Source organism: Neofelis nebulosa, chromosome 5 (genome assembly GCF_028018385.1).
Source record: "Neofelis nebulosa isolate mNeoNeb1 chromosome 5, mNeoNeb1.pri, whole genome shotgun sequence".
NCBI classification, from domain to species: Eukaryota; Metazoa; Chordata; class Mammalia; order Carnivora; family Felidae; genus Neofelis; species Neofelis nebulosa.
Window position 1 is genome coordinate 26,617,224 of NC_080786.1, and position 14,180 is coordinate 26,631,403.

The 14,180-nt window shown below is 40.9% G+C and overlaps 1 protein-coding gene across 2 annotated transcripts in view; it reads left to right on the plus strand.

Annotated features, from left to right (window-relative positions):
• Window positions 1–2,859: 2,859 nt before the first annotated feature.
• The window catches only part of COL6A5 (collagen type VI alpha 5 chain), a 129,385-nt gene continuing 118,064 nt past the window's right edge, over window positions 2,860–14,180 (plus strand). For both annotated transcript variants that reach the window (XM_058729866.1, XM_058729867.1), the window contains exon 1: window positions 2,860–3,005. The gene's annotated coding sequence lies outside the window, so the exon portion shown is untranslated. The remainder of the gene's footprint in view (window positions 3,006–14,180) is intronic.

Consider the following 14,180-nt stretch of genomic DNA (forward strand, 5'->3'; position numbering starts at 1 on the left):
CTAACCGACTGGGTACTTACAACCAGGAATAGTTACCAAAAAAGAGAAAATTCCATAGGTCCCCATACCTCCTCACCTTCCCGCTTTAAAAACAGCTCTCACCCACCACTTGCTTGCAGACAGCCAGCCTCTCTTTTTTTTTTTTTTTTTTTAATTTTTTTTTAACATTTATTTTTGAGACAGAGAGAGACAGAGCATGAACGGGGGAGGGTCAGAGAGAGGGAGACACAGAATCTGAAACGGGCTCCAGGCTCTGAGCTGTCAGCACAGAGCCCGACGCGGGGCTTGAACTCACGGACCGCGAGATCATGACCTGAGCCAAAGTCGGCCGCTTAACCGACTGAGCCACCCAGGCGCCCCCAGCCTCTCTTTTGCTGTCCTGCTCACCATTCCTTTGCGGTATGTTCAGTAAACTACTAGCTCCTTTATTCCACCTCTGGTGATTTCTTTTACTGCCTGCATCATTTTCCGCCCACATTTGGGGGCCCCATTTGATAGGACAGACACCACACTTAGAAACTACATTCTCCAAAACATTTAATACTCTTTCCACAATTTTGAAATTTTGGATTTCTTTTCTTTTATTCGATAACTTTTCCTTTTCTAGAGAAAACGGCCGGTGAAGCCAAAGCCAGATACATGTAATATAAGTCCAATTAGGCTATTTTCTGTGTTAAGAAATTGAAACTTGGGGATTTTAGTGCCTGAATTCCTTCAAACGTTCAGCTTAAACTGCTACTTTGTGAAACAAATTAAAGGAGATTAACGCATCCTTAGTAGGAGAAATGTAATTCTTAATATAAGACAAATTTTGCATTATAATTTCTCTAGGGAAAAAGCTTGTTTAAATTTTACAAGCAAAAGAAAGGAAAGGGACGTGTTGAATTCTGTGGAACAGGTTGTAGATCCCCAAAGCCCCTTTTGTATCATATCGTGGTCGGGTAAACTAAACTGGAATTGTATTTGTAAGTAAAAACATCCCTACAAGGATACTTTCCAGAAACCTTCCTCAAGAAAGCCAACCTCCTTTTGACTCCAATGCTATTTGAATACTTCTTCGCTCACTGTGAAGAAAGGGCCCCACCCTTCTCCTGAAGTGAAATGTCCTCCTTTCCTCCCTTGGGATTTTACTCTGGGTTGAGGAGGGAGCCTCAATTAATAAATCTTTGCCCCCTGGAAGTGTATGGATACAGCTCCAGCAAAGCATCCGCTGGGGCCAGGCAGGAACGTGAACTGCAAGTATAATTTGTCCCCAAGACGCCGGCTTTTGGAGCTTGCAGCCAGCCCTCAATGTCACTCTCTGGGATTCACTCTGACTGCCAAGGGCATATTCCCCATGACAGTCTGAACAGAATCTGAGACTCACTGATATTAGAGGGTGGGTCTTGGGGTGGGTGGGGAGTGCATCTCAACCAGGGAAACCATTCTATGGAACCTGGAGTGCTTTTCCTGATTATGTTCTAGAAACAAGGCTACGTGGCAGTGTACAAAGAGCACAGCCTCCCATCGCCTCCAAACATTCTGCTTTTGTTGGGTAATGTTGGTTCTCATTATAGTCCTTGGAGGGCTGTTGAGGCTGGTCTGACAGTCAGGACAAGCCTGGTGGGTGGTGCCAGGAACAGTGACTACTCGCAGCACCCTCCCACACACACACACACACACACACACACACACACACACACACCCCTCAGGAGAGAGGAGTCAAGAGAGCAGACCCCTGTGGTCCTGGCTGAGGCCTCCTCCCCAAATTGAATAGAACTGTGTTCAAGTCCAGGATTTCAAACACCCTGTAATCCCGACTATACTAAGTGGATTCCAGAAGTCCAGGACAACTTTGGCCTCGAGCAAATACACCGTCTTCTGAGGAAAACTATCCCCGCCCCCCCAACTTTGATAATTAAAAAAAAAACAAGTTGTTAGTTTACTCATATTTGTGTTCCCTTTGTTTAAAAAAAAAAAGATAATAAAAGGGAAAAGTCGTGAGTGCCTTCATTCTACTTCCTTCTCTCCATCCTTCCAACCCCATCCTTTCTGAGAAATGCTTGGAAAATTCCTAATGGAGGTCGGAAGCCGTCCTGGAATCAAGGCGCCCTGTGCCTTCAGAGGTCCATGCCCAGTGAGGGGGAGCTCATATCTCTCTTGTGTCCTCTTGGCTTTTTCGTAAACTCTCATCCGTATGAGTAACTTCAGCGTGTCTCTTCATCAACAGCCTGAAAAGGCTGGCAGGCTGAAGCGGGGCTCCGATAGACTGAATTCAAGCGCACAGGCTGGGAACGTGTGAGCATATAAAAACTCAGCTGTGAGTACCTGCCCACGGAAAACAAGGGAACAAACAAACCAACAAGCGGTTCATCTAAGAACAGGCAGTGCTTTCCAAGTTCTTCGGTGTGATCTACCTGCTAAATCGCATCTTCATTTTTGTCCCTTCTCCACCTCCCAGCCTTGCCCTTCCTGGAAGCTCCTGGAGAGAACTGCTACCCTTAGCATAGGTACTCCTTCTCTTTGGGAATTCGACCTTCTTTGGGAATTTCCTCTGCTTCTCTGCAGGTGGGCTCTGAAGCCACCACCAAGTGAGTAAACCGTTGGAGCCAATTAGTAAGCCCTCAGCCCAAGCAGCAGCAGTGACCTCAGCTCAGTGGCCGCAGATAAAGGCTGCCCTCGGTTTCTCAGGAACTTCTTAAGTTCTTTTGGCAGCCCTTGGCTTCTCCGGAATCGCTGCTAAGCCAACACACAGCTGGAGCTCCTCTGGACACTCACAAGAAAACCCGAGAGCCGTTAAAAGCCCCAGCGCGCAGGGGAGCCAGGCCAAGGTCAGGGGTCAGCGGCGGCTTTAAAGGGCCTGCGGGGCTGGCGGCGCTTGCTCGCTCGGTACCACCTGCTGCGGCGCAGCGCAGACCCCGGCTTCCCGCGAGCTCCCTCGGGCCCGCAGCGGGCGCCCCACGGCCCTCTGCAGAGCTGGGGTTGGTCTCTGGGGTTCTGAGGGGCCCCAGACCCCGGGAAGCTCGGTGAGTGTGACGTGCGTGGGGGCTTGCGGCCCGAGGTGGGCGGGAGGAGAGCGCAGGTACGTCGGCGTGGGTGGGATTGTCCCCTTCCGGTGATTTTGCACCTAAAATCCCGGACTTGAAGGAATCTCTCAAACGGTGGGAGACGAGGCTCTTGAAGGCTAGATTTTTAGAATTGGAAAGGACCAAGGACCAGCAGCTTCTCCGTCCCCGGGGGCCTTTTTAGAGATGCAACTTCATGGGCTCCAAGCCAGACCTGCTGAACCAGAACCTCTAGGTATGGGGCCCAGGAATGTGTCTTTTCTCAAACCCTCCAGGAGGGTCTGATGCAGCTAACGTTTGCTCCCCCCCACCCCGACTTGGAAGTCATTTAGTCTAAGATTTGGGCCCCTCACTCCATGCAGGAACCCCCCCCCCCCCCCAGGTAAACCGAAAGGGGTGCATGGAGGATAAACCATGAGGCATTAGGTGCTGGGATATATTCAGGCACAGTAAGAACTTTGAAACACTCTTGGTTTGTGGGAATTGCTATTCCGTGTCAAACTGTGAACTGTGATCTTTGATTTCCTCAAAACAGCCGCTCAGGGCTGTAAGAAATGTTACTGAGTTTCTACTATGTGCAAGGTTCCAAGCAAGGTTCTTTCAAAGTGAAGGAGGGAGTTTTGTACTTTTAAAATCTTCAAACTGTTGGTATATTTTTCCTTTAACCAAGATCTTTGTCATTGGTGTAGTGCTTCTCTCCACATTTATTTTGGGTTTTGGTATTTAAGTGCTCCTTCTGAAGTTAATTTTTGTTAATTGTTTTTAACCCAGAATGCCAGATTAGATATTCTAAAGATATGTATTTATTTTATGAGTTCTAAGAAAAGCTCACATTGGCAAGACATATTTTTTGATGTTCCTATTGAAGTCTACTTGATACATTTTATAAGTAGAATATATAGGGATCCTGAGATTTCTCTTTTAATGTTTATTTATTTATTTTGAGAGAGAGCATGCACGCAAACGGGAGGACTGGCAGAGGGAGAGGAGAGAATCCCAAGTAGGCTCTAGGCTGACAGAGCAGAAATTGACAGAAATTGACATGGGGCTCAATCTCAGTGAGATCCTGACCTGAGCCAAAATCAAGAGTTGGATACTTAAGTGACTGAGCCATCCAGGCACCCCGGGATCCTGAGATTTTTTTAGGAGTCAGTGAGAAAGACATCATCTTCTCTGATGAGTCCAATACCAGAGCTAGCTACCTTATACAAACTCTGAGAAGAAATCAGTTGCTATGGGAAAGCCCCTTGGAAACAATTATGGATGCCATTGTGACCCAAATTACACTGTTCCCTGATCTCCAAGGTTCTGAACTGTTCTTGCAGATAAGGCAGCTGGACTCTTCATCACTGCTGAGAGCCTTACTCATGAAATAGTTGATGAAGAAGGTTTTATGAATGGTTTGCTGTTAGTTGTGTTTTTTTATTCTCCTTTGGTGGCTTAATTTAAATATTAGGTCTAAATCTACTACTGAGTCGTTCTGAGACTCTGGAAAAAAATCTCTGTGGATATTTCTCAGTTTTCCCTTCTTTTCAATGGGTGGATGCAGGATGTATGCTTTTGATGTGGTACTTGCCAGCATTATTCCAAAATGTCTCCCCAGAGTTCCCTACTTGCCGTATGGTTACAATATTGAATTCTTATTAATATGTTAAAGTAGAGAAAATACTTAATACAATGATCATAGTTAATTATGTATGCATGTTTTAAGTTAAAACATCTCAGAAGCTTCCTCACAGATTTCAAAGGCTCACTTCTGTTTTGAAAACAACTTTGGAAATGTCCATTAAAATGACAAGTTACTGCTAGGAATGTCATGTGCCTGTGAAAACTAAGCTTGCCATTGTAAATATTCCTTATCCCGAATCATGACTACATACAGTGCTTGCTCATAAGAATTCAAAGAGTGTATACTCAGCATCCTTTTATAATGGACTGTAAGGTTTGCAACATAGGTCTTATTTTTGTCATATTTTATGTTGTTATTTCCCTTCTTCAAGTTCAACTCACCTTCTAAAAGAATAATTTTTAACCCTGGAGCATTTATCCAGAACCCTGTAGCTCTGAGAGTGGGGGACGGGACTTGAGATGTATACTTTTCATGGCATTGTTGTTTGCTTTACGGATCCCCCTGCCAATCTCCTAGGATCTCAGATCCAGGACCTCTCTGAGCAGGTGCAGAGGAGGTGATAGGCGCTGGGCAAAGCTGGGACCTAGGATACAAATGAGATGCGTGCCTACCTTATGAGGAAGGACTAGCTGGTGGGGCACGGGCAGTTGCCAGCATTTTTGTCACTGTTGTCAATCACCAGTGCCCTGTGGTCCTGCTCTAGATTCTCTTGACCTGCTCAAATTCTAATCCTTCAAGCCATGTTTTGGGGGCATACCGTAATTCAAGACTTGGTCTCTGAAAAGCAACTGTAAAATTCTGCTTTCTGGGGCACCTGGGTGGCTCAGTCGGTTCAGCGTCCGACTTCAGCTCAGGTCATGATCTCACAGTCTGTGAGTTTGAGCCCTGCATCAGGCTCTGGGCTGACAGCTCAGAGCCTGGAGCCTGCTTCAGATTCTGTGTCTCCCTCTCTCTCTTCCCCTCCCCTGCTCATGCTCTGTCTCTCTCTGTCTCAAAAATAAGATAAAAACATTAAAAATTAAAAAAAAAAATTCTGCTTTCTTTGATGGACCCAAGTGACACTTTGAGCCTTCTTCCTTAGCATGGTGAACTAATTTTTGGGAGATAATAAAGGACATGAAGAGACCAGAATAGTGGGATGAGAACTTTATAAAGACAATGTAGTTCAGTGGAAGGAATATCATCTTTGCAGTCAGAGAGACTGCAAGTTTTGGGACAAGCTATACTACAACTCTGAGCCTCTGTTTCTTTATCAGTCATATGGGTATAATCATCATGCAAAAAGACCTACTCTTCTGCTAGTTCAAGTACCTTAAGTGTATATTTCACTAGCTAACATTAGCTACAAAGGAGGTTTGGAAATGTGTTTTTATAGCTAAGCACATTGCCCTAACCATCAGTATAGAGGTTCTATGGATAAAGAGGGAAGATGAGGTAATGAATAGGCAGCTAGAAGTTTACCAAACATGGATACAGGACAAGAACAGTTCTTTGGAGATTGGAAAATGACAATGGTTGTGGTGGATAGTGGGGCGTAGATGTGTGTGCATTGGGGAGTACAAAGTGGTAGAGAAAATGTGATCATGTTTCTAGGCAACTGGATGGCTTGAGGATGTTCAAGTCAAGCAGACAGGCCCCTGAAATAGAAGTGCTCTGGGTGTGAAATTGTGCTGGTAATAATATCTCTGTCTAGGTCTTGAAGCAGTTTACATAAATAACTATATTTAAGTCTTACAATAATCCTGAGAGGTAAAAAATATATGTGTGTGTGTGTGTGTTTATGTGTGTTTATTACCACTTCATTGATAAGGAAGTTGAGGCTTAGAATTATTAAGCCTTTGTCTAAGAGCATATGCTCAGTTAGCACACAGTTTCTGTAGACCTTACCTTTCTGGCACCCATTTAATCTCCTTAATGGGGATGGGTCAGGTTGTAGAAAAAAATGAGAGAATGAAGTTAACTTTGTATACTTCCTTTTTTACCATTGCAATAAGGCAAGAAAAAAAATTGGAAAGAGGGAGATAACATAAGGAAATTTTGTAATTTAATAATTAAACATGATTTAATGATTTAAGAGCCCATATACCTGGGTTCAAATCAGCATTTAATCACTTGCTCGCAGTGTAAACTTGGGTAAGACATTTAACTTCACTTTTTTCTTCTGTCTTATGGGGTAATAGTAGTACTCATAGAGATGTTGTAAGATAAAAAACAAGAAATAGTGACTGGTACATAATAAGAAATAAATGCATGCTGCAAGGCCTTGGTGCTTCAGATAGATCATAGCTAAGAGAAAAAATTGGAAATTAATCGAGCTAATTAAGATAGCTGACTACAAAATAAATTTCGGTAGTAACAAGCAGCTGAGAGTATAATGAGAGGAAAATGTGTATTCTCAATAACAACAAATTATAAAATAACTGAGGACTATGAATGTGAAATGTGTAGGACCAAGTCCTGTTGGATCCCTGCTGCCTGAACTTTACCCCCCCATCCTTGCCCCAAACACACATTCAGATGCGGCACAGAAAACCCAAGGTACCAGTATTGGTTTTATGCAAAAATACTTCCAAGAAAAGAAGAAGCACTGTTATATGCAAGACAAAGATTAAGAATTATTCCAGGAAACAGAGGAAAATTACTCTAAACTCTAAGAAATGTAAGAGGTAATGAAAGACAAAGCCAAGGAAAGCACAGAAGTGACATAAAACCAAAACCAAAATTAGAAGGTATAAGTCAGCCTTGTGGAAAATTAGATTTTGATTTAGAGGACAACTTTGGGGGAAAAAATCTCATAGATTGCAGAGGGCAAGGACAAAGAGAAAAAAGTGGTTTGAATAATAGTGATGGAGAACAAGAGAGAAACAGCATCAGGCTGTGTGAATTTTCTGGAAAAAAAAGAACAACAAAAGGGAACTGAAAATAAATATAAAACATATTGTATTTCTATGATCTCAAACTATCATGAATTTCAAGATGTATCTTTGATTTAAAAATCACCTTTGGGCAAATAAAATGGAACAATAAAATTATATTAAATGAATGTGTCATAAGATATTTTGCAGTTTGAGAAAGACTGAAATATAAAATAATATATTTTTTAGTTGACAAAACACAGAATTAGACGAAAACTTCCAAAGTAAAAGGACATCTGCATTGGCAGGTCAAAAGTCTCATCATCTTCTGAAAAAACAAACAACCTCCCCCACCCCCCCCCACCAATAAGATTAGTATGGTGTTCTTTAAGGATAAAGAATTAAATATCCAAGCAGAAAAACAAAAAATAAATTAGACTGGACATATAAATGATCTCACCAACATCAGATTTTGGAAGACAGTGACTCAATGATCAGGGCTTAGAGGGAAAATGACAGAAATTAAGACCAGGGAATTCAATAGCCACATTCAGTATACGGCTTGTGCTATATTTTTGTTAGCACCGATCTAGATTTCTCCAGATGGCAAATTGGAAAGTATCAGAAAGACATTCTCGGTTATGCCAGATGTCAGGGCCTGTAAGCTAATCCTTGCTGTTCAAGTGTTTTCTGAGGACCAGCGTCCTCCAGGAGCTTCTTAAAAGTGCAGAATCTCAGGCCCCACTCCCAAACTACTGAATCGGAGCCTATATTTTAACATGATGCCCAGGTAATTCATGGGCACATTAAAGCTCGAGAAACACGGTCTTCCTTAACCGTTTCCTAAAAGTCTTCTAGCCCACTGCTTTGTAACTGGTGTGTGTTGCAAGGACTGTGGATCTTCTGAGACACTGATCTCCTTAACCTGTGGGGTGGAAGAACTTGGGCTGAGGACCTAAAGAACAATGTCATTTTCTTTGTGCACCATGATCTATGGTTGTGCTGTCCAGTATGGTAACCAGTCATCATGTGTGGCTATTGGGCACTTGAAATGTGACCAGGTTTTGAGGACTTAGTATGAAAAAAGAAAGCAAAATGGTGCATTAATAATTATCATATTGATTAGATATTGAAATTTCAGCATTTTGGATATACTGGGGTTATGTAAAATACAGCGTTTAATTGATTTCATGTATTTCTTTGCTAACGGGGTTGCTAAAAAATGTAAAATTGCATATGTGGCTTGCGTTCTGTTTCTTTTGGACAATGCTGATCTGCTTGCTTTTGGTGGAAAAAAGACAAATCAAAATAAAGAACCCAAGAATGGATATGGGCTTATAGGGCACATTAATCCTATTTAAACTTAGAAATAAAATTGAAATAGCTGTGGTATTGTGATCACAGAGCAAGAATTACATTCTTAAAAATAAAAAGTTACTGGGGCGCCTGGGTGGCCCAGTCGGTTAAGCGTCTGACTTCAGCCAGGTCACGATCTCGCGGTCTGTGAGTTCGAGCCCCGCGTCAGGCTCTGGGCTGATGGCTCGGAGCCTGGAGCCTGTTTCCGATTCTGTGTCTCCCTCTCTCTCTGCCCCTCCCCGTTCATGCTCTGTCTCTCTCTGTCCCAAAAATAAATAAAAAACGTTGAAAAAAAAATAAAAATAAAAAGTTACAATATGAAAACCCTAAAGTTTAAAAGATAATTTCTTTTCTTTTTTTAATTTTTAAATGTTTATTTATTTTTGAGAGAGAGAGAGAGAGAGAGAGTGCGAGCGGGGGAGGGACAAAGAGAGAGGGAGACACAGAATCTGAAGCAGGCTCCAGGCTCTGAACTGTCAGCACAGAGCCTGATGTGGGGCTCGAACCCATGAACCATGAGATCATGACCTGAGCTGAAGTTGGAAGCTTAAACGACTGAGCCACCCAGGTGCCCCTTAAAAGATAATTTCATGAGAACAAATGAGGAGATTCCTTTTGCCTCTATAGAATTCAATCCAAAAAATAAAAGAAGAGGAAGGTAATGTAAGCAGACTAATATTCCCATCTTTTGTGGAGAGGGGAGCATAAATTTCCTTTCTAAAGTTAATAAGTTTAGAAATATAAGTTAAAATGTTTTATTTACAAATAAATTTAATTAGTTTGTTCTAAGTAAAAATCTGATATATTTTCTTCCAAATTGATGATCAATAGAGGAGAAATAAAAAAAAAAACTGACAATAAGGGCAAAAAAGTTAAACAAAAGAAACAAGAGGGAAAAATAAGGGATTACCTATAAAAACAGAGATGATACAAATTCAAACATATATTTTATAATATAATGTAATGTGAATTCAAATGTCCCCTTTTCAAAAAAAATTTTTAATGCTTATTTATTTTTGAGGGAGAGAGACAGAGCGCGCAAGCTGGGGAGGGGCAGAGAGAGAGGGAGACAGAGGATCCAAAACAGACTCCACACTATCATTGCAGAGCCTGATGCAGAGCTTGAACTCAGGAACTGTGAGATCATGACCTGAGCTGAAGTGGAGACTTAAAAGGCTGAGCCACCCAGGTGCCCTGCCCCCCATTTTTTGAGAGAGAGAGAGAGAGAGAGAGAGAGAGCGAGCATGTGTGCGTTCACACTCCCTGGGGAGGGACAGAGGGAGACTGAGAATCTCAAACAGGCTCCACACTCAGCCCAGAGCCCAATGTGGGCTCAATCTCACAACTGAGGGATTGTGACCTGAAACAAAACCAACAGTTCGATGCTTAACCAAGTCGCCCAGACACCCCTAAGTCCTCCTCTTAAAGAAAGAGATTCACAGATTGGATCAGAAGACTATATCCAGCCAAATGCTCTCTACCGGAGATGCATCTAAAATTAAAAAGATTTGGTAACTGACATTAATGATATGCTATCCAAGAGAAAGCAGGAATTATGATGTTTGTTATATAATGTTGAGATCAATAACAAATATATTAAATGAGGCAAAATGCATGCGTTTTTAAACCTCCTTCCTTCCTTAAACAAACAAACAAACAAACAAACAAACAAACAAACAAACAAACAAACAAAACCCCCAATATTTATTGACCAGACACCAGTAAAGACGGTGTATGTCGCTGTGTGACGGAGCCTGTCTATGTCGCTGTGTGACGGAGTGTGCCATCTAGTGGTAGCACACACTATAACCACAGGTCACATAATAGTATACTAGTAAAAAATATAATCCGCAGTGAAGATATACCTGTCACATATCTTATGAAATAGCTAACATGGTATAGAAATAGATAAAGCTCAAACTTCAAGAAATGAAAAGACAGTGTAGGGGAAATGTTGATCCATTTACATTAGTCCTCAAGAGATCAGATAGGCAAAAATAAGTAAGGATGACTTAATAGATTAACAATGAATTCTAAATCATCAGGAGAAAATATTTTATCTCCAAACAGCCATAAAGCATTTTAAAAAGTGAGTTTAGGGATGCCCGGGTGGCTCAGTCAGTTAAACATCTGACACTTGATCTCAGCTCAGGTCTTGATCCCAGGGTTTTGAGTTCAAGTCCCGCATTGGGCTCTGCACTGGGCGTGAAGCCTATTTAAAAAAAAAAAGAAAGAAAGAAAGAAAAAGAAAAAAAAGTGAGTTTATATCAGGTCACAAAGGAAACCTCATTATGTTCCAAAAAAGAGAAATATTACAGACCACATTCTCTGAATGCAATGTATTAAAACCCAAACTAGGTAATAAAAGCAGGAGTTACACTAACACTAAAAGATAAAACACCTTTAATAAAACAAAACAGAACAAAAACCAGATTTAACATTTCTATCCACCAGAAAAATTTAAAACCACAATTGAAGAATACCTGGTCTATAATAACGAAAATACTTGCCTCTCAAGGCCCATGTTGTAGAGTTATAGCTGTACCTAGAAAAATGCACTGCTCAAAAAGCTTTCATTTCTAAATAATAATAGAAATAAATGGATTAATCATTCAGTTCAGGAAGTTAGCAGACACAGAATGAGCGTAAGAAAAGACAGAGAATTGAAAACTGAGACAGAGAAAAACAACCACTTTGATTGATAAATGAAAAAAGCCTTTTGGAGAGAAAATCACAGTAAAACCAATAATCTACTAGTCATCATAATGCAGAAAAAGAGCAAGAAAACAAAATGAATAATATTAGGAATGAGAAATTAGACATAACCCTTAGATGGTAGAGAAAAATGAGAGGATCTGATTTTTATCTGATTTTATCATAAACAATACAAAGCCGGGGTGAAGTGGAAAGTTGCAAAAGGAAGCAGGAATGTTGATTAACAACATCTAAAGTAGCGGTAGAAACCCAAGGGGTGTGTGACACTGGAAGGGATTGAAACTGCCGAAAGCTAATGTGCTCCAGCCTGCTAATACCACGCGTAAATACCTTTCAACACTTGCAATGATGGGTCACTTAAAATGTTTAGGAATAAAGAGAAAGAAGAAAGGTTTCCAAGTCATTTTTGTGAATCCGGTGGGGCTGATACAAAATCACACCAAGACAGCCCGACAAAGAGAAGGGAAATACACACTCCTCCCTTGTGAACAGTGACGCAAAAGATCTGAATCAACTGTTTCCAAGCCAAAGCCAATAGCCCAGAAAATACAGAATGACTAAGTGGAGTTCGTTCTGAAGAAGGGGAATTGATTAAATATGAAGAGCTGTAATAAACTATTCACGAATCAAGTTCAATAGATAATTGTAGTTAGTAGATGCTGAAAAGGTATTTGGTAAAATTTAGCAGCCGTTCTTGATTTTCTCAAGTCTTTGGTGAAAATAAAAAAGGGACGTTTTCTTATTTCAATGTTTAGAAATATATGTTGTAAACTAACTGCCAGTATATCACACTTAACGGTGAAAAACTTGAAATACTGCCATGTAGTTAGGAACATTAACGACACCATTATTTAACATTGTTGTCAAAGTTCCGGTAAATGTAATAGTTCAAGAGAATAATACAAGCTACTGTGTATACATTTAAAAAGAAGGGGTCAGGGCACCTGGGTGGCTCAGTCGGTTGAGCATCCGACTTCGGCTTAGGTCATGTTCTCGCAGCTCTGTGAGTTCATCTGTGCTGATGGCTCAGAGCCTGGAGCCTGCTTCGGATTCTGTTTCTCCCTCTCTCTCTGCCCCTAACCCACTCACATTCTGTCTCCATCTCTCTCAAAAATAAATAAACATTAAAAAAATTTTTTTTAAAAAGAAGGGGCCAAGGTTTTATTATTTATATTTAAAATAAGAGTACACTGATAATCTGAGTTAGCAGGAAAGTTCAATAAAGTAGCCAGTACAAATAATAATTTAGTGAGGTAAGTAAAAGAAAAGATTCCATCTACAAAGCAATGAAAGATAAAAAAAAAATCCAGGACTGTGTATATTCATAAATATTGAGCATATATCAAATCAATGCAAAACCAACACTCATGAAGGGAAATGGGCAGAGATCTTTCTTTTTTAGGATTTTTTTTTTAATGTTCATTTTGAGAGAGAGAGCAAGAGAGAGGGGCAAAGTCAGAGGGAGAGAGAGAATCCCAAGCTGACTCTGCACTGTCCCACAGAGCCTGACATGGGGCTTCAGCTCATGAATTGTGAGATTGTCCCCTGAGCTGAAATCCAGAGTCGGACACTTAACTGAGCCACCAGGTGCCCCCACTTTTAAGTATCAAACGTTATATCAAAAATAATTTTAATTAATTTTATTCTGATAGGAGGCTTATAAGGCAAAAGTTCATAGCACCCACAGAAATCCTAACACAGCCCTACAGCCATGCTCATTTGCTTACCCATATTGTCTGTGGCCGCTTCTACAAGGGCAGAATTGAGTATTTATACTGGAGACAAAGCCCCAAATATTTACTATCCGGTTCTTTCCAGGGAAAGTGTGCTGACTCTTGGCTTAGTGTGTTAATACTCATGTCAAACTGAATGGTCCTTATGACCTGGATTTTATTCTTATTACTTCACCTAGATTATGCACCTTTCAAGACAAAAAGTTCTGTTTTTGAATTCTTCACATGCCTTGATGATTTGTTAAAGGGGGATGTTTTTATGGGTTCAAAATTTTAAGAGAAGGAAAATCACCAAATAGTCAAGATTTATCTTAAATTCGCTTAATCCCATACATCCTAAAGAATATAAAAAGAATGGGAAAGGGACAGTTTTAAGGGAAAAAAATATCTCCAAACACGTGGTCTTTCCCAATGTCATTTGCAAACGAGTATCTTCTTCGTGTGACATGAAAGTAACATCAGGAACAAGCCAGCAGATGACCGTGCTGAGAATATTATTCCTGAACGGTAGTACCAATTGTTTATAATTCTGCTTCTAAAGTTTTAAGAAAATAATTATTGTTGGTGCACTTGGGTGGCTCAGTTGGTTAAGTGTCTGCTCAAGTCTTGATCTCACGGTTCGTGAGTTTGAGCCCCGTGTCGGTCTCTGTGCTGACAGCTCAGAGCCTGGAGCCTGCTTCAGATTCTGTGTCTCGCTCGCTCTCTCTCTCTCTGCCCCTCCTCCACTTGTGCTCTCTCTCTCTCTCTCTCTCTCTCTCAAAAATAAGTAAACATTTAAAAAAATTAAAATAATAATAGGTGTTTATGAGTTTGGCATAAAATTTCAGATTTTTTTTTGGATCCCTCA